We start from the raw sequence: 22,392 nt of genomic DNA on the forward strand, positions 1-22,392 counted from the left end.
ATATTTAATATTCCTTCAAATATACAATTTATTTTTAAAATTTGATATTTTACATAACCGTTATCAAGTAGATTTTTTAGATTTGAAAATATATGTGCAGTATCCTATCTCCCTCAAGAATTTCTTTATGCCTCCCACCATATATTATGTAGTTCTTAATTGTTCAAGTGCAAAAGTACATATTTTTCTTTATAAAGTACAATCATATGTCATGCTGTATGAAAAATTGGATTGAGAATGGGAGTAGGTTGCTCTCAACTCTATCTGCAGATTACATGCTTCTGCCTTGTAATATGGCACTGAATTGCACTCCCAGCCACATTCCTCTCATGTTAATCTTCCTAAGTGAGAGTTGTAGATAAGTACAAGAAAATTAAACAAATATATCTTTAAAGGAAAAATGAAGAGATTTGGTGATTTATATACATAAGTATGTCAAAATGACTTTAGATTGATGAAATGTTTAAATAACAGTAAGTGCCATGATCTTATTCATTGTGTAATTGCAAAAAAAATGTATACTTAAACTAATTATATATTCATTTGGAGTATTGGCCCAATTTTGGACATCCTACTTTGGTGTGAAAGGTAAAGTTATGCAAAGAGGTTTACTGAAATACGTTTTGAGAAAATTAGGACTTCTCAATCAATTGGAAAATATTAAAAGATATATCTGTAAAGAAAAGAAATAAATGTGTAAAATTATAAAGTGTTTCTCAAAAGCTAAAAGGAATGAAAGGAGAATTAGGAGCTTTGTTAAGACAAAGATGAGAAGTGGATCAATATATTTGGCAGCAAGAAATTTAAACAGGTATGAGGAAAAATCAATGAAGAATAATTTAAACAATATCTCTTCACAACGACGATGGAGTGTGATGGGCTAATGACGATATTCTCCTGATTATTGTCATTCATTGATTGGCTGTGATATCACTCACTGGGTTGATTGGTTTCTGAACAATTTGCAAATTTGCTGAGATGGTTTGCTTGGTTGGGTATAATTGCTCCCTCTGCTGGTCAAACATTAACTTAATGCAAATTTGGAGCAATTAATTGAGGAGGTAAATTATGGATGACAGTTGTAATCAATTGTAAGCTATTTCTGGTATTATGTTACTTTTGCTTTTAAAAGTTGTATGGTTTTAGGTGAATCAGAAATATGCTAGCCATGCGCTATTGAAATGTGTATGCCCTGTTGTGTTTTGAATGAAAGCAAATTGATAAAATTGCATTCTGTCTCTTCACAAGATAGATAAGTGAAGTGCTTTAAATTTTCATGTTTTTTCAGTTTAGAGGTAATTATTAATAAATCTCATGCTTTCCATTTGTTAAATGCCTTGGGGCAATTGTCTTCATATAAGGCATAAAAACATGATGCAAGGGTTTTGGCAGCAGTTTCAAATGTGAAAATTAGCATTGACTTAATTCTCTATGGTATAATTTATTACTTTAAAAAATGTACTTGTCTAAATTGCGATAAGTTTATCTTAAGAATGAAAATTCTGTAACATTTTCTCTTTATATGTTTTAAACTTTTAAGTTAAAATTAGGGGACCGTATTTCGTGTCCAGATCGTACAATGGATTTTGTTGATCCTCCAGTTAAAATGACTTTTCTCCCAAGATACCACTTGAAGAGGTCATGACCTGCAGCCTGTGGCCACTGGTATGAGGGTCACAGTTTGAGGTCAGCAAAAGCTTGTGTGAACCTACGGGCAATAGTCTGTTATCTTCCAGCTGTGGACGTTGGATCAATGTCTAATAACTTGTATCTGTGACTCTCGATAGGTTAAGAAGGTAGTGGCAGTGCAGCACTTCGTTAATCTAGAAAATCAGAATGATGAAATGAAAGGTGAAATTCAAGGATTGCATTTCCGAAGTACAAGTGTATTTAATCGAAATATGTAGTTGAGGATTTTTTAAAAGATTAGTTCTGATTTGTATGGAAAACGGTACTTAAGCTAAATACAAGATTCAAGATACATTTATTATCAAAGAATGTATAAATTATACAACCTTGAGATTTGCTTGCTCACAGTTAGCCACAAAGCAAGAAACTCAAAAGAACCTGTTTAAAGAGAGAAAAAAAGAATAAAAATAAAAGACCAACACTTGTTGCACAAGAGAAAGAAAAAAATTAAAACATTATGCGAACAACAGCGTTCCAAACCGAAAATGAGCCTTCATATCTGAACCCTGGAGTAGGTCCAAAGCTTTGCTTATCAGTTCATCGTATTAGCAGGCAAACTAAATAATTACCTGTAAATTCCAAAAAATATATGAAAATTCAAAGCACTTCATTAATTTAACTTGAGAAGAGACAGATTGCAATGATTTAGCTAATATTATCCTTTCTTCTATGCTGTTAGGTTGATATATTTCAGTTTCCTGGTTTGCTGTATGTGCCAGCTTAAAGAACACTTTGAAATTAGTGTCCAAATGTTTTGAATAAAGTATATCAGGCAAGTGGAAGTATTGCAGTGACTGAAGGATGGGGTAAGATCAACTTACAGAAATGTTTTCCAAATTATCCACAAATTGAGAAGTTTACTTATGACAGACTTTTAGCTCTTTATTTAAATTCAGACTTTCTTTTGTGGAGTGAGTAATTTAATATTATTGCTCATAAATTAACAATGTAAGTAGGTTAGCAAAAAAAGTTGTCAGCTGGCTAACATATGCAATTTATGACTAGTAAGCTCAAGCCATTGTTATAGCACAACAAAATGGGATAAATGATACAACATAAAACTGGATTGATTAATAGTTTGTGGGTTGTGAGCAGAGCAACTGCAATACTGACTCATACTGTACTGACAGGTATTTGGCTAGAGTTGGGAGTCAAGGGTTTACAACTCCACATGGTTAAAATGATGATATCTTTTACTGTGCCAGTACAAAATTGTTAAATGTAACTAAATGTCTACTCCTGATTTGACTCTTTGGGGTTATTCGATTTTATGACTTACTTTGTAAGAATAATAAAGATGCCTGTCTTAAAAACTGAATACAGTTGCTTTGATTTTACAAAATGAAAATAAGATGGAATTTCCTTTATAGTTTTTAGTTGTTTATATGTTGTAATTAGATACCAATTTCATTCATTTAGTGTTTCTGTAAAGTACAATGTTACACAAAAACTTCAATGCGTGTTAATATGGAATTTTCAGTTCTTTTTAACAATGCATCTGCTTTAAGTTATAAAAATAAGTTTTCAATATTCAGGAATAATCCAATTGAATTGAATTATTAGAATATGTAGCACACACAAAATGCTGGAGGAACTCAGCAGGTCATGCTGCATCTGTGGAAAAGAGGAAACAGTTGACGTTTCAGGCCAAGAGCCTTCTTTAGGGCTCGGTCCTGAAGATGCGTCTCGGTCTGAAAGGTCAGACATTGACTGTTTATTCTTTTCCATGGATGCTGTCTGACCTGCTGAGTTCCTCCAGCATTTTGTGTGTGTTTCCTGGATTTCTAGTATCTGCAGATTTGTCATGATTAGAATATGTAGCATATTTTTCTGAACTTGTATGTTAACAGCTATCTGGGCAAAACCTTAATCCTAAAGGCATGCCATTTTAAATAAGTGCATTTTTCAATATTAACATTTCCAGTGGTCTTTATCATGATGAAACGTAGTGCGTTGGTATGTGCTAAATCTAGCTGACAGTTGGATTGTGAGATGGGCAGTTCATTTCTGGAACTTGGGTTTGAGTGACAGTTGAATTGATGGATCAAATGCTTTCGCTTTTTTTCCATCAGTTAACTTTTGATTGTTTTAATTCAGTTCAGTGCTAATCCTGTCACCTTGACAAAAATTTGAAAGGATGGTTGCTGCAGGAAAAGTAAATGTCACATTGGTAATGGGATGGATTCTCATTTGATGGCTGATCTGGATTAAATATAGTTCCCTGTTTTGACATTACTTTAAGTAAGCCTTGAGTTCACCTGTAATTGTGACTGCCCTTAAAGTGCTGAACACTACTTTGCAAGAGTGGGAAGTGATTCATAGAGTCGCAGAGCACTACAGCAAGGAACAAGCCCTTTGGCCCATCTCATGCATACTGAACTGTTATTCTGCTTAGTCTCATTGACCCACACCTGGACTATAGCTGTCCATAACCCTCCCATTAATGTACTTGTCCAAACTTCTGTTCAGCGTTGCCATCAAACCCGTATCCACCACGTCCAGTGGCAGCTCGTTCCCCACTCGCATAACCCTCTGAGTGAAGATCCCCCTCAGAATCCCCTTAAATATTTCATCTTCCACCCAAAACTTATGACCTCTAGTTCTAGTCTCACCTAACCTCAGTGGGGAAAAAAGCCTGCTTGCATTTACCCTATCTATACCCCTCATAATTTTTGAAAACCTCCATCAAATCTCCCATCATTCTCCTGTGCTCCAGAGGGAAAAACATATCCTAACCTATTCACTCTCTCCCTATAACTCAGGTCCTCTATTTCTGGGAACATTCTTGTAAATATTCTCTGTACTCTCAATCTTATTGTTATCTTTCCTGTAGGTAGGTGACCAGAACTGCACACAATACTCCAGATTTGGCCTCGCCAACCTTTTATGCAACATCAATATAACATCCCAACTCCTGTACTCAGTAATTTGATTTATGAAGGGGTCAGGTGAATTACTTTTCCTATAGCAAATGGCCAATGTGCCAAAAGCTTTATGGCCCTATCTACCTGTGAAGCCACTTTCAAGGAGTTATGGATCTGTATTCCCAGATCTACTGCACTCCTCAGTGCCTACCACTCACTCAGTATGTCCTACCTTGTTTTGTTCTCCCAAGGTGCAACATATTTGTATAATGTCTGTATATCTTATTGTTGGTTGCTTTTCTGTAATAGGAGAGTTTGTGTGTCTACTTTTTGTCAAATCGTTATGAGACCTTGAAGAAAAATTAAAGGTTGCAGCACCCACCAGGCATCACTAGAGTGTGCACAGACATCCGGCAATGAGAACAATAAGTGAGGCTATGCATTCCTTCTTTGACTGTGCTTTTCCTTTGGATAATGTATGTTCTTTGAGCCAATGTCAAGCTTGCTTTGAAGTGAGATGCAGCAGATGCTGGACATCTGAAGTCCAACAGGAAATGTAGGAAAATCTTATCAGGTTAGGCAGCACATGTGAAAGAGAGCTAGTTTCCTGGTTCTGAAAGTTTTATCAGAACAAGGAAACACAGATAAAACAAGATTTATGTTGCAGAGTGAGGAGAGAGGTAAAGAAAGCAAAATGGAAAATGTACAGGATCAAGACATACTAGTTAGTGGAGTGGAGTCACGGCAACAACCTTGCACTCTACGTCAGCAAGACCAAAGAACTGATTGTGGTCTTCAGGAAGCGTAAGATGAGGAAGTATCAACCAATCCTCATAGAGCGGTCAGAAGTGGAAAGGGTGAGAAATTTCAAGTTCCTAGGTGTCTGTACCTCTGAGGATCTACCCTCGATGCAATATATCGATGCAGCTTAAATACGGCAAGATAGTGGCTATATTTCATTAGGAGTTTGAGGAGATTTGGTTTTGTCAACTAAAACGCTCAAAAACTTATACAAATGTACCGTGTAGAGCATTCTGAGTGGCTGCACCACAGTCTGGTATGGAGAAGGGAGGCATCTGTATAAGTTTTATAAGTTGCAGAAACTTGTAAAATTATTCAGCTCCATCATGGGTACCAGCCTCCATAGTATCCAAGCCATCTTCAAGGAGCAGTGCTTTAGGAAGTCGGAGTACATCACTAAGAATCCTCACCACCCAGGACATGCCCTCTACACACTATTACCATCGGGAAGGATGTGCAGAAGCCGGAAGGCACAAATTCAGCGATTCAGGAAAAGCTTCTTCCTCTCTGCCATCCGGTTCTAAATGGCCATTGAACCCATGAACACTACCTCAATATTTTTTTATTTCTGTTTTATTTTTGCACTACTTATTTTAACCTAATTAGTTAGTAGATATATATATATTTACTGTAACTCAGTTTTTTCCGCTCTGTATTTATCATGTATTTCATTGTACTGCTGCTATAAAGTTAACAAAGTTCACGACATAGGCCGGTGATATTAAATCTGGTTCTGATAAAGAAGAGCACAGAAGAGATTGAATGACAGAATTGGAAATGGAGCAGAATAAAGCAGAATGAAAATGTCCATTAAACAGGAGACATTTTGCCTGCAAAGGTGTAAAACACAGAAGAGAATAAAATCCATAGCTACCATACTACAAGTCTGAGGCACGTGGCTAGAATATCTGACTATTTGTAATTGTTTAATTCACTGATGAACTCAGAAGTTTGTAATGTGGTTGAGGTGTTGTTCCTTCACCTCTCCTTGGACTTTGTTGGAGGAACATAGAAGTTGAAACCACACAATCAATATGGCTTCTCCAGTGTAGACGAGATGACTCTGTGATTGCTGAATGCAATAGGCTTCATTGATGGAGTGGAGCAGAAACAATTTTTAGAGTAGCACTGGTGTGCAAATAGTCCATTAGGTGCAATTAAGTTGAGCTGGAGAAACAGAAAGAATGGAATCGAAACCTTAGAGAAAGCAGTACAAGAGGAATTGTAGTCCGGGCTGCAATGGGAGTATGAATTTTTAATGGATGTTGGTAGCTATACTGTAGTTTGAAAATGAAGAAAGGGAAGGGAGAATTCAGAGAAGAAACATGAGAAAATGTGAGTGGAATGGAAGTTAGCAAGGAGTTGAAAGTTGCTAGTTCAAAATGAGAACTGAAAACTCTTTTAAACAGCTTTCTTCTTGTTGTTAAGCCCATCACCCCTACTGGGGCATAGACTGCCATCATCAACTCACCAGAGTTCTCTGCCCCCTTAAGTTGTCGCCAGGTGTAGCCCATCTTCGTGGTGTATCCGTCCTCTCCCAGGGGTGAGGTCTTTGGAGCTTCTCTTGACGTTTCTGTAACTCTAGATCTTTAGTTCAAAGTAAGTTTATTGTATCAAGTACATATATGTCACCATATACAACCCTGAGATTCATTTTCTTGCAGACATATTTAATAGAATCACTGAAAGACTGCACCAACATGGACATTTAGCCAGTGTGCAAAAGACAGCTGCAAATAGAAAAAGAAAGAAATATTAATAGAACCATAGAACACTACAGCACAGAAAACAGGCCATTTGGCCCTTCTAGTCTGTGCCAAAACATTATTCCATTAGTCCCATTGACCTGCATCCAGTCCATAACCCTCCAGATCTCTCCCATCCTGTACCTATCCAATTTATTCTTAAACCTTAAGAGTGAGCCCGCATTTACTGCATCAGATGGCAGCTCGTTCCACACTCCCACCGCTCTCTGAGTGAAGAAGTTCCCCCTAATGTTCCCCCAAACCTTTCTCCTTTCACCCTAAAGCCATGTCCTCTCATATTTATCTCTCCTAATCTAAGTGGAAAGAGCCTATTCACATTTACTCTGTCTATAGCCCTCATAATTTTGTAAACCTCTATCAAATCTCCCCTCATTCTTCTACGCTCCAAGGAATAAAGTCCTAACCTGTTCAATCTTTCACTATAACTCAACTCCTGAAGACCCGGCAACATCTTCTCTGCACTCTTTCAATCTTACTGATATCCTTCCTATAGTTAGGTGACCAGAACTGTACACAATACTCCAAATTTGGCCTCACCAATGTCTTATACAACTTCCCCATAACATCCCAACTCCTATACTCAATACTTTGATTTATGAATGATGCCAGGATGCCAAAAGCCTTCTTTACAACCCTATCTACCTGTGACGCCACTTTCAGGGAGTTATGTACAGTATCTGAACTCCCAGATCTCTTTGTTCCTCTGCACTCCTCAGTGCCCTACCATTTACTGTGTATGTCCTACCTTGATTTGTCCTTCCAAAATGCAACACCTCACACTTGTCTGCATTAAGTTCCATCTGTCATTTTCTGGCCCATTTTTCCAGTTGGTCCAGATACCTCTGCAAGCATTGAAAGCCTTCCTCGCTGTCCACACCTCCAATCTTTGTGTCATCAGCAAACTTGCTGATCCAATTTACCACATTATTATCTCGATCATTGATATGAACAACAAACAACAATGGTCCCAGTACAGATCCTTGAGGCACACCACTAGTCACAGGCCTCCAGTCTGATAAGCAATCATCCACTACCATTCTCTGTCTTCTCCCAAACGGCCAATTTCGAATCCAGTTTACAACCTCTCCATGGACACCTAGTGTCTGAACCTTCTGAACTAACCTCCCATGTGGGACCTTGTCAAAGATAGATAGGTATACTTTATTAATCCCGAGGGAAATTGGGTTTCGTTACAGCCGCACCTACCAAGAATGGAGCGTAAATATAGCAATACAAAAACCACAAGCAATCAAACAACAAAATGCAAGCTATGCCAGATGGAAAATAAGTCCAGAACCAGTCTATTGGCTCAGGGTGTCCGACCCTCCGCGGAAGGAGCTGCACGTTCGATGGCCACAGGCAGGAACAACCTCCCATGCCGCCAGTGTTGTATCACGGTGGAGTGTGGCCGAAGTCCAACAGTAAAAAGTTCAATATCCAGTCTACAAACACATTCCTCGATCGTAATATGACCCGGATTGCACCATCTGTTGTTAGCCAGAACAGTAAGCACCCAACTCCTTTACGCTTACTGCTCTCAGTGCACTTCCGGTCAGCCCGAACGGTCTGGAAGCCGTCCACGGAGAAGTTTTGATCGGGAGTGTCCTCGTGCAGGTCCATGTAGACAACATCCACAGCCTTTCCTTCGTCTGCTTTCTTGGTAACCTCCTCAAAAAACTCTACAAGGTTCGTTAAACATGATTGACCATGCACAAAGCCGTTCTGACTATCCTTAATCAGCCTTTGGCTGTCCAAATACTTGTATATCCGATCTCTCAGAACACCTTCCAATAATTTACCTACTACTGATGTCAGGCTCACCAGAGTGTAATTACCTGGTTTACTTTTGGAACCTTTTTTAAACAACGGAACAACATGACCTACCCTCCAATCCTCTGGCACCATACCTGTGGCTAAGGACATTTTTAATATTTCTGCCAGAATAATAAATAAGTAAGCAATAAATATCGAGAACTTGAGATGAAGAGTCCTTGAAAGTGCAAAGGAACTTTTCCTCAACCTAGTGTGTAAGTCCTGAGATTCCTGTATCATCTTCCTGGTGGCAGCACTGAGAAGAGAGCATGGCCTGCATGGTGGAATTCCCTGATGATGGATGCTGCTTTCCTGTGACAATGCTTCATGTAGTTATGCTCAATGGTGGTTTATGGGGTGAAGTTTTAGCCCCATGCCCAGCTCTCCTCCTTTTGCAGCTGGCTGGCTTGGGACTATCTATGGCAGAGTTATGCAGCTTTCAGTGTACCTTAAAAAGAAGTGAAGAAATGGATCTGACCGGGATTGAGGCAATGACTGTTGAATGCATCTCACAAAGCAACCAGTGCTCATCGTACTCTAAGGTTTCCATTAACTATACTTTTTATTATGAAGAGGTGGGGGAAGATCATTGTGAGGATAAAAACTGAGCTAAATAAAGAGTGATGGTGGTATTCCTCGTGGATTGTCACCTTGTCTTGGTGGAGAAGGTTGTGTGGTCCTGTGATCCTGAGAGCAATGCTGTCTGGAGCTATGCTCCTGGTAGGGTCACCCATGGTGGTAAGGTCGAGGGTGAGGTCCCTGACAAAGAACAATCCCACCAAGACCTCAATGGTGGAACAGGTGGACGAGGTTACTTCAAACTCAATGGCTATGCAGGCAGATGAAGGCTGCAACAAATCCATCAGCTCCAATCGTCGTGGTTTCCATGCCATTGGAATCAGTTGGCTGATTTGTGAAGTATCGTGTGCTTCTTGGAGTGGAACATCAAGTACACGTTAAACAAATACACGCACAGGCGTTTTCACTCTGTGGGCCACTTCTTCAGATCGAAGACCATCACCCTCGACCTCGAGGGATAGCCACGACGACGACGATAGTGGTAGAAGGAAACACGTTGGCTCTCTGTCCATGTCTCGCGTTCCTCTGCTGAAAGGATTGCACATCCCTGTTAAAAATAATAAACACAAGAGATTCTGCAGATACTGGAATTCCAGAGTAATCCATGGTGAAAATGAAGCAGCACTTTAATCTAATGTTAAAGTGCCACAAAGCATCAGAAATGCCACAGATGTAAATGGGAATAAAATGGATAAAAAGAGAGATTGGAGTGAAGAACTGGAGTCTGTGGGATGAGTACATTTGGAAGCATTAGGTCTATTGAAATAGTCCTCCTTGTAAACTTAGGGAAGAGAGAGATGTGGGGTGTTTACATTAGGGAACAGTAAGGTGGCACACTGTTGAGAGAAGTTCTCTAGAACAAATGAGAGGTCACTTTTTGGGACAGTGGTTGTATGATCAGTGACAAGGTCATCATCCTAGGGGAGTTTTAAGGATGTGTCATTAATCTAGAGCTTGGAGGAAGTCGCTTGTTTCCTGGTAAAATACTGGAAGACATTAAGAGCATTGATTCCAGGTGCTCTAACATTTCTGAGGTTTTTACAAGGATGGATTTGTATGTCACATAAGCTGCATAGCTTAACTGTGGTGGAAACACAGGAGACATATCGGGTCAAGAGCAGAGCACTAGGCTCCATTGGGACAAAGTAAATATATAGCCAACTATTAGGTTTTGTTTTGCTATTTGAATCCAGTGATATTACTTTTTGTGAAGATATGGTAAAACTGAGCAAAAGGGTAATTCCTAGTTAGACACTATGTTGATTTCAGTGTTAAGATTGTTGTAAATTTGGGACTACAGCAAAATGCTGAAAACTTCTTTGTTAACTGCAAGTAATTTTTTGGTAATTAACAAGCATTGAGCAACACAGTCAAAATATTGGAGGAACCCAGCATTTGAGGCAACGTCAATGGAAGGAAATAAACAGTTGATTTTGCAGGCCAATACCCTTCATCAGGACCTGGTACATCAAATGTTTATTCCCCTCAGATGCTGCCTGACTTGCTGGATTTCTCCAGAATTTTGTGTGTGTTGCTGAAGGCTTTCAACATCTGCAGAATCTCTAGTGTTTAGCAAGTATTGAACTTGTTTTTTTTTAACCTATTATTGCATTCAATCTTTCATCATCAAACTACATTGACAGCTTCTCCATTTAGTGAAATTCTATACATCTTGATATACGGACCAAGTTTTTCCCGATAGTTTTACTTGAAACCTCTGACATTTCTCAATGCAATTTCCAGTATGTTTCAGAATCTGATGTGAATGTAAAGACATAAACTTGTTGGTTCACGCTCAATCCATGTTTGTACCCTGCTATTGATCTTCCAGTAATGTGCTATTGAAACAGTCCTTGTCAAAGTTACGAACAACTTTATAAAACCGTTGCCACTTGGCCCTTCCAAACCTTTAGCTACCTTTCAGATGGTTGACTCAAACCTCTTCAATGACTTCTCCTTTAGCTGAGCAGGACCATGCTTGGTTATTCAGAATCAGAATCCAGTCTGATATAACTGGCATATGTCATGAAATTTATTGTTGTGCGGCAGTGGTATATTGCAATCCATAAAAATAAAAACTAAATTACGGTAAAAAAGAAAAAAGTAGTGAGGTAGTGTTCATGGGTTCAATGTCCATTCAGAAATCTGATGGTAGAGGGGAAGAAGCTGTTCTTGAGTGTGTGTGCCTTCAGGCTCCTGTACCTCCTCCCTGATGGTAGCAATAAGAAGAGGGCATGTTCTGGGTGATGGGTGTCCTTAATGATGAATGCTGCCTTTTTGAGGTATCGCTCCTTGAAGTTGTCCAGGATGCTGGGGAAGACACTTCCCATGAAGGGACTGATTGAGTTCAAATCTTTCTGCAGCTTATTTTGATCCTGTGCATCGCTACCCCTCCAATACCAGATGGTGAATGCAGTCAGTTAGAATGCTCTCCATGGTTCATCTAGAATCTTGTGAGTGTCTTTGGTGACATACCCAAACTCCTGAAACATGTTTGTGCCTTCATTGTAAGTGCATTGATATGTTGAAATGACACTATGCTTTTTAATTTAGCTGAAGTCAGGAATCTCTTTCAGTGGCTATTCTTCCCACTCCTTGAAACTGCTTTTGAAGTTTTCAAGGCATCTATCTTTGGCTGTCCCTGTTTCTTATGTAAATGCTGTCCTTTGTCAATATTATTGAAGCAAGAAGTAGGAGTAGGCCATTCATCCCTTTAGTCCTGCTCTGATAATGGCCAACCATCTACTTTGATACAGAGTACTGGTTTTCGTTGCAAGAGGATAGGATACAGGACCAAGAATATGTTTCTGCAGTTGATGAGACCCCATCTGGAGTTCTGTATGCTGTTTTAGTGTCCTTATGAGATAAAGAATGTTCTTGCATTGGGTGCAACAAAGGTTTACGAAACTGGTTCCAGGACTGACTTGAAAATAAAGATTGAGCCACTTATAACTGTATATACTGGAGATGGAACTTAGCACACTACAGGCACTTCAGCAAAGTGATGTTGCACCAACATTTTAACCTGTTCTAAGATCAATCTAATCCTCCTTTCCCACATAGCCCTTCATTTTCTGTCATTCATATGCCTATCGAAGAGTTTCTTAAATGTCTCTAATATCCCCGAGTTGAGAATATTCAGATGAGATCACATAAAAGGCAAATAAAATTCTATCAGGATAGAACTGGCATGATGCAGAGGGAAGATTGCTGGTGGTGAGGAATTTGAGAACCAGCATTCACAACTCTGGGATCTGGGGCCTGCCAATTATAACTCGGATCAGACTGCAGTGAATCTCTGTGCTTCTCTACTGCGAAAGAGGCCAGATCCTTAAGTGAAGGAATCTACCCGAATACCCTTGAGGATTTTTATGTCTAGAAGTTTATCTATCTGCTCTTTTGACATGTTCGAAGTTGAGTTTATACTTATACAGTGTTGTGCAAAAGTCTTAGACAATTATATATAGCTAGGGTGCCTAAAGCTCTTGCACAGTTCTGTATTTATCAACGTGTAGTGGAGACAGAATTTGCAAATCTGGCAGGAGTAAAGAATGTTGGATTTGGCAAGGATAGAGTGCCACAGGAGAAGTATGGGATATGTGGCAGAGACGGAGTGCCAGGGGCAGGAGGGAGGGGAAGGGGGAGGGGGGAGGCCGGTGGTGCGGCTGCAGACACACCCAGCCCCGAGACACCAGGCAAGGTAACTTGATTCCAAACAATTGGTTTATTAATCATTACAGAATGTTTCTATGTTGCTTCCCTTTCTCTTCCCCCCCCCATCCTTCTCCTTTTCCTAACCATGATTCCTTTCTTCCTGTCCCCTTCCCACTGTAAATGTGTGTGTGTGTGTCTGTATGTATGTGTGTGTATATGTGTATATATATATATATATATGTACTTAAGATCTTTGCACAGTATTTCCTGTGATGTAAACAAACTCCATTTGGTTTATTAAGCCTTTGCCAGCTTTTAGTCCGGTTCCATCCCCCTATATTTTCCTGTAACACTTCTCAATCTAATAATTCTACATTTGCCTTTCTATTTTTTTTCTACCAAAGTGGATAGCATCACATTTATCCATATTATACTATCAGACCATTTGTTAAGCCAGTCACTCCTACTGGGGCTGCAGCTTAGCAGAGTCCTTTGTTCTGGGCTGGAGTTTCAAGTTATCCCTGGTGTAGCTTATCTTTGTGTACCCTTCCTCTCCCAGGGATGTGGTCTTTGAAGCTTCTATTGATGTTTCTGTAGTTGCAGGTTTTTAATGGGTTGGGTTTACTCTCCTCCTCCATTCACAACCAGGCTTGGGACCATCCATGGTTAAGTTATATTATACTATATCAGCATATATTTTTGTCCATTCTTTCAAATTATATGTTTCCTTGAAATATCTTTGCATCAACATCACAATTCACAGTTCCAGCCAACACAACATTGGATTCCCTTCAATGCTCCACCTAACCTCATTATCCAGCCGTCAACCTGTCCATTGAGTCATCTGGTAGAAGTTTTGGTATTGGATTAGAAATTTCCTCCTGTTATTTGGTCCTATTGAGAAAACCAAAACCCTTGCCTTTAATCGAATCTCTCGCTACCAATTCCACTGTGATCATCTTCTGAGGTTGAATCAGACTTTACTGCTCTTCGTCTTAGCCTGCATTGCTGGCCAATATCTAAGACCTTGACTTCACATCCTTGCCAAACCCTGGATTGCCATTTTTACCTCTAGTCTAGATCATACAATACTACCTGTCCGTGAAGTCATGTGTCTATTATTCATAAGTCTAAGGATATCAGGACTCTTCTATTCAGCATTTCAAAGTTCAAAGTACATTTATTATCAAGGTATGTATACTATAAGCAACCTTGAGATTCATTTTACAGAGAGCTACAAAACAAAGAAACCCAATAGAAAGCATTACAAAAGAAGATTGTCAAACACCCATTGTGCTGAGAGAAAAAACAAATCATACAAACAATAAAAATAAGCAAATAACACCCAGAACTAAAGTTCACAAAAGTGAGTTCACAGCCACAATGCCAGTCAACACTGTAGTCAATTCATGAGCCCATTAGTTGCAGGCCACAGCCTCAGTTCAGTGCAGAGATGAGCAGCAACCTGAACTGGCCCGTCCCTCAGCTCCAGCCTTGATACTTTTCAACCTGGCCTGGCGCTTAAATCTTCCAAACCTCAGGTTATTCCTTGATCTCAGACCTGGAGTCTGCTGCTTCGACACACTCTCCGGCCTGGGCCTGCCACCTCAGTTCAGGCCATACCCGACCTTTCTAATCCGGACCAGCATTTACATTGATCAAACCTTGAGTCTTTCCTTGCTCTCAGACCCAGGCCTGGGTCCTGCTGCCTCAACTCTGCATGGCCTATGCTTGACTCGCCTCAGTTCTGCTGCATTGAATCGCCTCCAAGTCTGCACCAGCAATGGCCAAACATTGTCTTATTTCTTGCTCTCGGGCCTAGGCCCCACCACCTCGCTTTGGCCACACTACGACCTTCCTAAACCTTCAAGACTTTAGTAAACACCGCAAAAATGTCTGGTTGTACAGGGGTTCAACAGCTCAACTCTGAAAGGGAGGTTACAGTCTATTGATTGCAGTGATCGTATCCGCGAAAAAGCATGATTAATACAGTAATTTTTTGTTTTGTTTGCTATCCACAAGTCATCGCTGTGCTTTACCAGCACCATCCAAAATTTTGAGCTGACTTGAAGCTTTGCTCACATCACAGTTCTCAAGCCCTTTTTATGGGGTTTTAACAGATGAGATGGACAAAGAGAAGATAGACTTTTAACGAGCACGAAGGTGAAAGGTTGCTGGCAGAAGGCAGAAGTGTGATGTTGAGGTTACAGCCATGATCTTTCTGAATAGCAAAGCAGGTTTGAGAGGTTGAGTGGCCCACTGCTGGTCTTGTACATTGGTTCATTATTCATCTATACCATACTTTTCAAATTCTCATCCTTGTTTTCAAATACTGTGGTTTTTATCTCTTATTTATATCCTCAGTCGAATGCTCCATAGTCCTTACAAAATTTTATCTCCAGTCACCTCACCTTTGTTTCTCTTTACAACCCTTTTAATGGAAGTAAAGTTCTAAGTGCCTAAACTAAACTTCATCTTAGACGATATCTGCTCTTACAATCCCCAGACAGGGAAAACAGCCTTTCAGAATGGTTTATGCCTCATTGAGAGCCCATCTCGATCTTTAGGGAAGTTAGGCCAAGCTGTTTGAGTTATGGGTGGCAGTGGTTAGCACATTGCTTTACCGTGCCAGCTGTAAGTTCAGGTTCAATTCCCACCGCTGTCTGTAAGGAGTTTGAATCTTCTCCCCATGGTTGCATGTGTTTCCTCTAAGTGCTCCAGTTTCCTCTCACAGTCCATAAACAAGATGTGCGGTTAGGGTTAGTGAGTAGTGGGCATGCTGTGTTGGTGCCGGAAGTGTGGAGACACTTGGGGGCTACCCAATACTCTCTGACTCCAGCAACGACCATGGACACATTCGAAGTGATTGCGCAACCACCAACTGCAACTCCAGCCTTGAACTCCAGGCCAGGTCTTTATGTGCTGCTATTGTGACTCCCGTCTCCCCTTCCCCCACCACCACTCCGCAGCCCCGTCTTCCTCAGATCCCACCGTCAACTCCTGGGCCCTCAGAGGCTCCATCTTCCTCTCACCCCAACCCTCCCCTCTCCACTGACACCCCCAGCCTCCCCCCTCCCCCCTCTGATCCCAGCTCTCATCCGTGCCGGGTCTTTACCATCCCCTCCGACCTTCAACTGTCGGAGGCAGAACGCTCTGTTCTCAGTAAGGGCCTCATGTTTGTCCCCCTTCGCCCACACCTCAGCGAGTTCCGTGTTCGCCACGATGCGGAACTTCTCTTCCGCCGTCTCCGAGCCTACTTCTTCGGCAAGGACTCTTCCACCCCCACCGATGACCCCTTCTCCCGTTTTCAACCCTCCTCTTCTTCATGGACATCCCGCTCTGGTCTTCTGCCTGCTCTGGATCTCTTTATTGCTAACTGCCGACGGGACATCAACCGTCTCGACTTCACCGCACCTTGTCCCCATTCCAACCTCACTCCTTCGGAACGCTCTGCTCTCCACTCCCTCCGCACTAATCCTAACCTTATTATTAAACCCGCTGATAAAGGGGGTGCTGTTGTAGTCTGGCGTACTGACCTCTACCTTGCCGAGGCACAGCGACAACTTGCGGATACCTCCTCGTATTTACCCCTCGATCGTGACCCCACTAAGGAGCACCAGGCCATTGACTCCCACACCATCACCGACTTTATCCGCTCAGGGGATCTCCCATCCACTGCTACCAACCTTATAGTTCCCACACCCCGCACTTCCCGTTTCTACCTCCTACCCAAGATCCACAAACCTGCCTGTCCTGGCCGACCTATTGTCTCAGCTTGCTCCTGCCCCACCGAACTCATTTCTGCATAGCTCGACACTGTTTTATCACCCCTTGTTCAATCCCTTCCGACCTATGTTCGTGACACTTCTCACGCTCTTAAACTTTTCGATGATTTTAAGTTCCCTGGCCCCCACCGCTTTATTTTCACCATGGATGTCCAGTTCTTATATACTTCCATCCCCCATCAGGAAGGTCTCAAAGCTCTACGCTTCTTTTTGGATTCCAGATCTAATCAGTTCCCCTCTACCACCACTCTGCTCCGTCTAGCGGAATTAGTCCTTACTCTTAATAATTTCTCCTTTGGCTCCTCCCATTTCCTCCAAACTAAAGGTGTAGCTATGGGCACCCGTATGGGTCCTAGCTATGCCTGCCTTTTTGTTGGGTTTGTGGAACAATCTATGTTCCGTGCCTATTCTGGTATCTGTCCCCCACTTTTCCTTCGCTACATCGACGACTGCATTGGCGCTGCTTCCTGCACGCATGCAGAACTCGTTGACTTTATTAACTTTGCCTCCAACTTTCACCCTGCCCTCAAGTTTACCTGGTCCATTTCCGACACCTCCCTCCCCTTTCTAGATCTTTCTGTCTCTGTCTCTGGAGACAGCTTACCCACTGATGTCTACTATAAGCCTACTGACTCTCACAGCTATCTGGACTATTCCTCTTCTCACCCTGTCTCTTGCAAAAACGCCATCCCCTTCTCGCAATTCCTCCGTCTCCGCCGCATCTGCTCTCAGGATGAGGCTTTTCATTCTAGGACGAGGGAGATGTCTTCCTTTTTTAAAGAAAGGGGCTTCCCTTCCTCCACTATCAACTCTGCTCTTAAACGCATCTCCCCCATTTCACGTACATCTGCTCTCACTCCATCCTCCCACCACCCCACTAGGAATAGGGTTCCCCTGGTCCTCACCTACCACCCCACCAGCCTCCGTGTCCAACATATTATTCTCCGTAACTTCCGCCACCTCCAACGGGATCCCACCACTAAGCACATCTTTCCCTCCCCCCCCCCCTGCATTCCGCAGGGATCGCTCCCTACACAACTCCCTTGTCCATTCGTTCCCCCCATCCCTCCCCACTGATCTCCCTCCTGGCACTTATCTGTGTAAGCGGAACAAGTGCTACACATGCCCTTACACTTCCTCCCTTACCACCATTCAGGGCCCCAAACAATCCTTCCAGGTGAGGCATCACTTCACCTGTGAGTCGACTGGGGTGATATACTGCGTCCGGTGCTCCCGATGTGGCCTTTTATATATTGGTGAGACCCGACGCAGACTGGGAGACTGCTTTGCTGAACATCTACGCTCTGTCCGCCAGAGAAAGCAGGATCTCCCAGTGGCCACACATTTTAATTCCACATCCCATTCCCATTCTGACATGTCTATCCACGGCCTCCTCTACTGTAAAGATGAAGCCACACTCAGGTTGGAGGAACAACACCTTATATTCCGTCTGGGTAGCCTCCAACCTGATGGCATGAACATCGACTTCTCTAACTTCCGCTAAGGCCCCACCTCCCCCTCGTACCCTATCTGTTACTCATTTTTATGCACACATTCTTTCTCTCACTCTCCTTTTTCTCTCTCTGTCCCTCTGAATATAGCTCTTGCCCATCCTCTGGGTCACCCCCCCCCTGTCTTTCTTCCCGGACCTCCTGTCCCATGATCCTCTCATATCCCCTTTTGCCTATCACCTGTCCAGCTCTCGGCTCCATCCCTCCCCCTCCTGTCTTCTCCCATCATTTTGCATCTCCCCCTCCCCCTCCAGCTTTCAAATCCCTTACTCACTCTTCCTTCAGTTAGTCCTGACGAAGGGTCTCGGCCTGAAACGTCGACTGCACCTCTTCCTATAGATGCTGCTTGGCCTGCTGCGTTCACCAGCAACTTTGATGTATGTCGCTTGAATTTCCAGCATCTGCAGAATTCCTGTTGTTTGCCAATACTCTCTGATTTGATTTGAGGGAAATAACACATTTCATTGTACATTTGGATATTTTCATATACATCTGACAAATAAAGCTACTCCTTATAGCTCTTTATCACTCATATTAAGGCAAATTTTTTCATAACAAGAATCAGTCAAGTATACCGTACCTTTGTTTCACTGACTATAAAGGTGTAACACTCACTTTGCCTAGTGGCATGATCTCGGGGGTGATGACCCCCCCTTCCCGGCCCAAGTTTAGAACTCTCGTTTGGGTGGATGCTGCGTGATGTGTCCCCTGTGTCAGATCAGTACTCCAAAATAACAAACAGTACACAATATCTGGTTAGACAAGTAAGATTTTATAACTCTTACTTTGACTATGAGACTAGTAGAGAAATAAAATATAAAATAAAAGGCACAAATAATCTTATTAAACAGTCCAGTGTACAAATCATTGGAGCTCATGGATTTTCCTTTGCTGATCCTCCTTCGATTGTTGGTGACCTCTGGGCTCCTGCCTGGAAGGTCAAGAAACCCACTGACTCCTCAAGTCGCATCTTCTCTCTTCATCCTCCTTGCGCCTCCTCCTCAAAGCCTGTGCAAACCAACAGCTTTCACACAGACAAGAAAGAATAACATCTCTTCCATTTGTTAGCACTAAATTCCAAAGTCCTGTTATCTCTACCTATAACCCAAACGTACTGCTACAGAAAACCCATTACCTCAGCAGTTAACATTACAGAGAAGCCATTTTACTAGCCTTAGCAGTTAACATAGAAGAGAAACCCTTACAAAGGGGTGAGTACCTCTGCTTATGCAAGGGCCCAAAATTGTATCCCGGACTTCGGGTGGCTCAACCATATTTGCAATGACTATTTTTATGCTCCAGTCTTTTGTCACAGAAACTAACATAACATTTGCTTTTCCACTTGCTTGTGTGCACGTGTTTTGTGCTTTGTGTGCAACATACCTAGGACTTTATGAATACTAATCTCAGTTTCGACCTTTTGAAAATATTGCCCTTCCCTGTATTTTCCCTCCCAAAGTAATTAAACCTGTGCTCCGTATCATATTTGTATAGTCACCTTATTACCTATTGACTTGACCTTTGTGTTTTACTTGAAAGCATCATGCATATTTGTGATATTTTGTTCTTAACGAGGGTCTCAGCCCAAAACATCAACTGATTACTCATTCCCATAGGTGCTGCCTGAGCTGCTGAGTTCCTCCAGCATTTTGTTTGTGTTGCTTTGCATATTTGTAGCCATGTCATAGGAAATCAACTTTTCAATTCTGGATAACATCTAACTAAATCATTTGATTAGGGACTGACTAAATTGTAAAACATTTTCCACACATGTGCAACCATCTTTTATAATCCCACTCAAGCTCTGACGTCGTCTTCTGCTGGTCTCCTAAATTTAAACAGCTCCCTTGAAAGATGAATAAACTCTTCTCAGGCTTCAAGCCAAATACAGGTATCGATTATAACCGATGTTTCGATGACAAGCTCTGCCATCTTCAGGGATGATGCCTGGGCAAGTCTGAAGAAGACACCAGAGTTTGTCTTTGAAACATTGGTTATAATCAATACCTGTACCTGGCTTGAACCCCAAGAAGAGTTCATTCATCACATATGCCAGGAAAGCACTTGATCTCTTTTCCCTTGAAAGATAGTTGGCAAGTCAGCTTTTTTGAACTACGTTCCTAAACTGTGGAATTCAACCTAACAGTATAAGGAATGTAAACTCAGTTGACATTTTAAACACTAGCTCATTTAACCTTGCTTTTAACTAATATCTTCTTCTTTTATTTTCATGTTTATTTTTATTCTTTGATTTTAATTTCATATTTGCTCTTTATCCCATTGTAAAGCACTTTCAACTACATTATCTGTGTGAAAAGTGCTCTATAAATCAGTTATTATTATGTGATTTTGCAATTCCTTCACAATTGTTAAATCTCGTAATTTATATCACAACCATGTGTTCAGAAAAGTACAATTTATCTACTTGATGATCTGCATATTGATCAAATGGAAGCTATTGAATATAATTCTGATGTCCCTGGGCACCATGCTATAGTTTAACTGTCTGTGACTTTAAAACTATCAAAAATAAAAAAAAAAGGATTTATCTTCCTTTATGAAATAGATCTGCTGGTCTAATCCATTCAGGTACTTGGAATTCTGTGACTTTGCACAGACATCCTACATGAGGAGTGTGAGGAGCAACATTCCAACTACAGGAATGTGTTTTGGTTTCCTGTAATTTGAAAGCAAGTAGTCTTTTATGTTTTGGCAAATTTGCCTGAGAACTGGGGTTGAAAAATACAATGCTTTTGTCTGTCGCAACTTTATTATTGACAGCTGGCATGGGACATCAACCTTCAACACCTTATTCCTCCTCCATTCTCAATGGTAAAATCAATTGTTGTCTCCCTTGCGTTTCAGCAGGCATGGCATGGCAGAGGGTATCACCTCATGGGCAAGATGGAGGTGCACCCAGTGGCCTCTTTATTAAGTACAACTGTACATCTCGTTAATGCAAATATCCAATCAGCCAAATATGTGGCAGCAGCTCAATGCATAAAAGCACACAGACGTGGAATGATTGTTGGTGCCAGATGGGGAGGTTTGCTTATCTCAGAAACTGCTGATTTTCTGGGATTTTCACAGACTTTAGAGTTTACAGAGAATGTTGTGAAAAACAACAAAATAAAATACAGTGAGCAGCAGTTCTGTAGATGAAAATGTCTTGTTAATGTGAGGTCAGGGGACAAGAGCCAGACTGGTTCAAGCTGACAGGAAGGCGTCAGTAACTCAAATAAGTAGTTGGTTGGTAAGTTGATGGAGAAAATCCTGAGAGGCAGGACTTATGAACATTTGGAGAGGCATAACATGATTGGGATTAGTCAGCATGGCTTTGTGAAAGGCAGGTCGTGCCTTAGGAGTCTGATTGAATTTTTTGAGAATGTGACTAAACACATTGATGGAGGTAGAGCAGTAGATGTAGTGTATATGGATTTCAGCAAGGCATTTGACAAAGTACCCTATGCAAGGTTTATGGAGAAAGTAAGGAGGCATGGGATCCAAGGGGATATTGCTTTGTGGATCCAGAAATGACTTGCCCACAGAAGGCAAAGAGTGGTTGTAGACAGGTCATATTCTGCATGGAGGTCAGTCACTAGTGGTGTGCCTCAGGGATTCGTTATGGGACCCCTACTCTTCGTAATTTTTATAAATGACCTGGATGAAGAAGTGGAGGGATGTGTTAGTAAATTTGCTGATGACACAAAGGTTGGGGGTGTTGTGGATAATGTGGGGGGGGCTGTCAGAGGTTACAGTGGGACATTGATAGGATGCAAAACTGGGCTGAGAAGTGGCAAGTGGAGTTCAACCCAGATAAGTGTGAGGTGGTTCATTTTGGTAGGTCAAATATGATGACAGAATATAGAATGGTAAGACTCTTGGCAGTGTGGAGGATCAGAGGGATCTTGGGGTCTGAGTCCATAGGACA

The 22,392-nt window shown here is 41.5% G+C and overlaps 1 protein-coding gene across 1 annotated transcript in view; it reads left to right on the top strand.

Moving 5' to 3' along the window:
• Positions 1-22,392, top strand: part of skap2 (src kinase associated phosphoprotein 2) — a 280,543-nt gene that overhangs the window by 12,779 nt on the left and 245,372 nt on the right. The gene's annotated exons all lie outside the window — the stretch shown is intronic.

Source organism: Mobula hypostoma, chromosome 17 (assembly GCF_963921235.1).
Source record: "Mobula hypostoma chromosome 17, sMobHyp1.1, whole genome shotgun sequence".
Classification (NCBI taxonomy): domain Eukaryota; kingdom Metazoa; phylum Chordata; class Chondrichthyes; order Myliobatiformes; family Myliobatidae; genus Mobula; species Mobula hypostoma.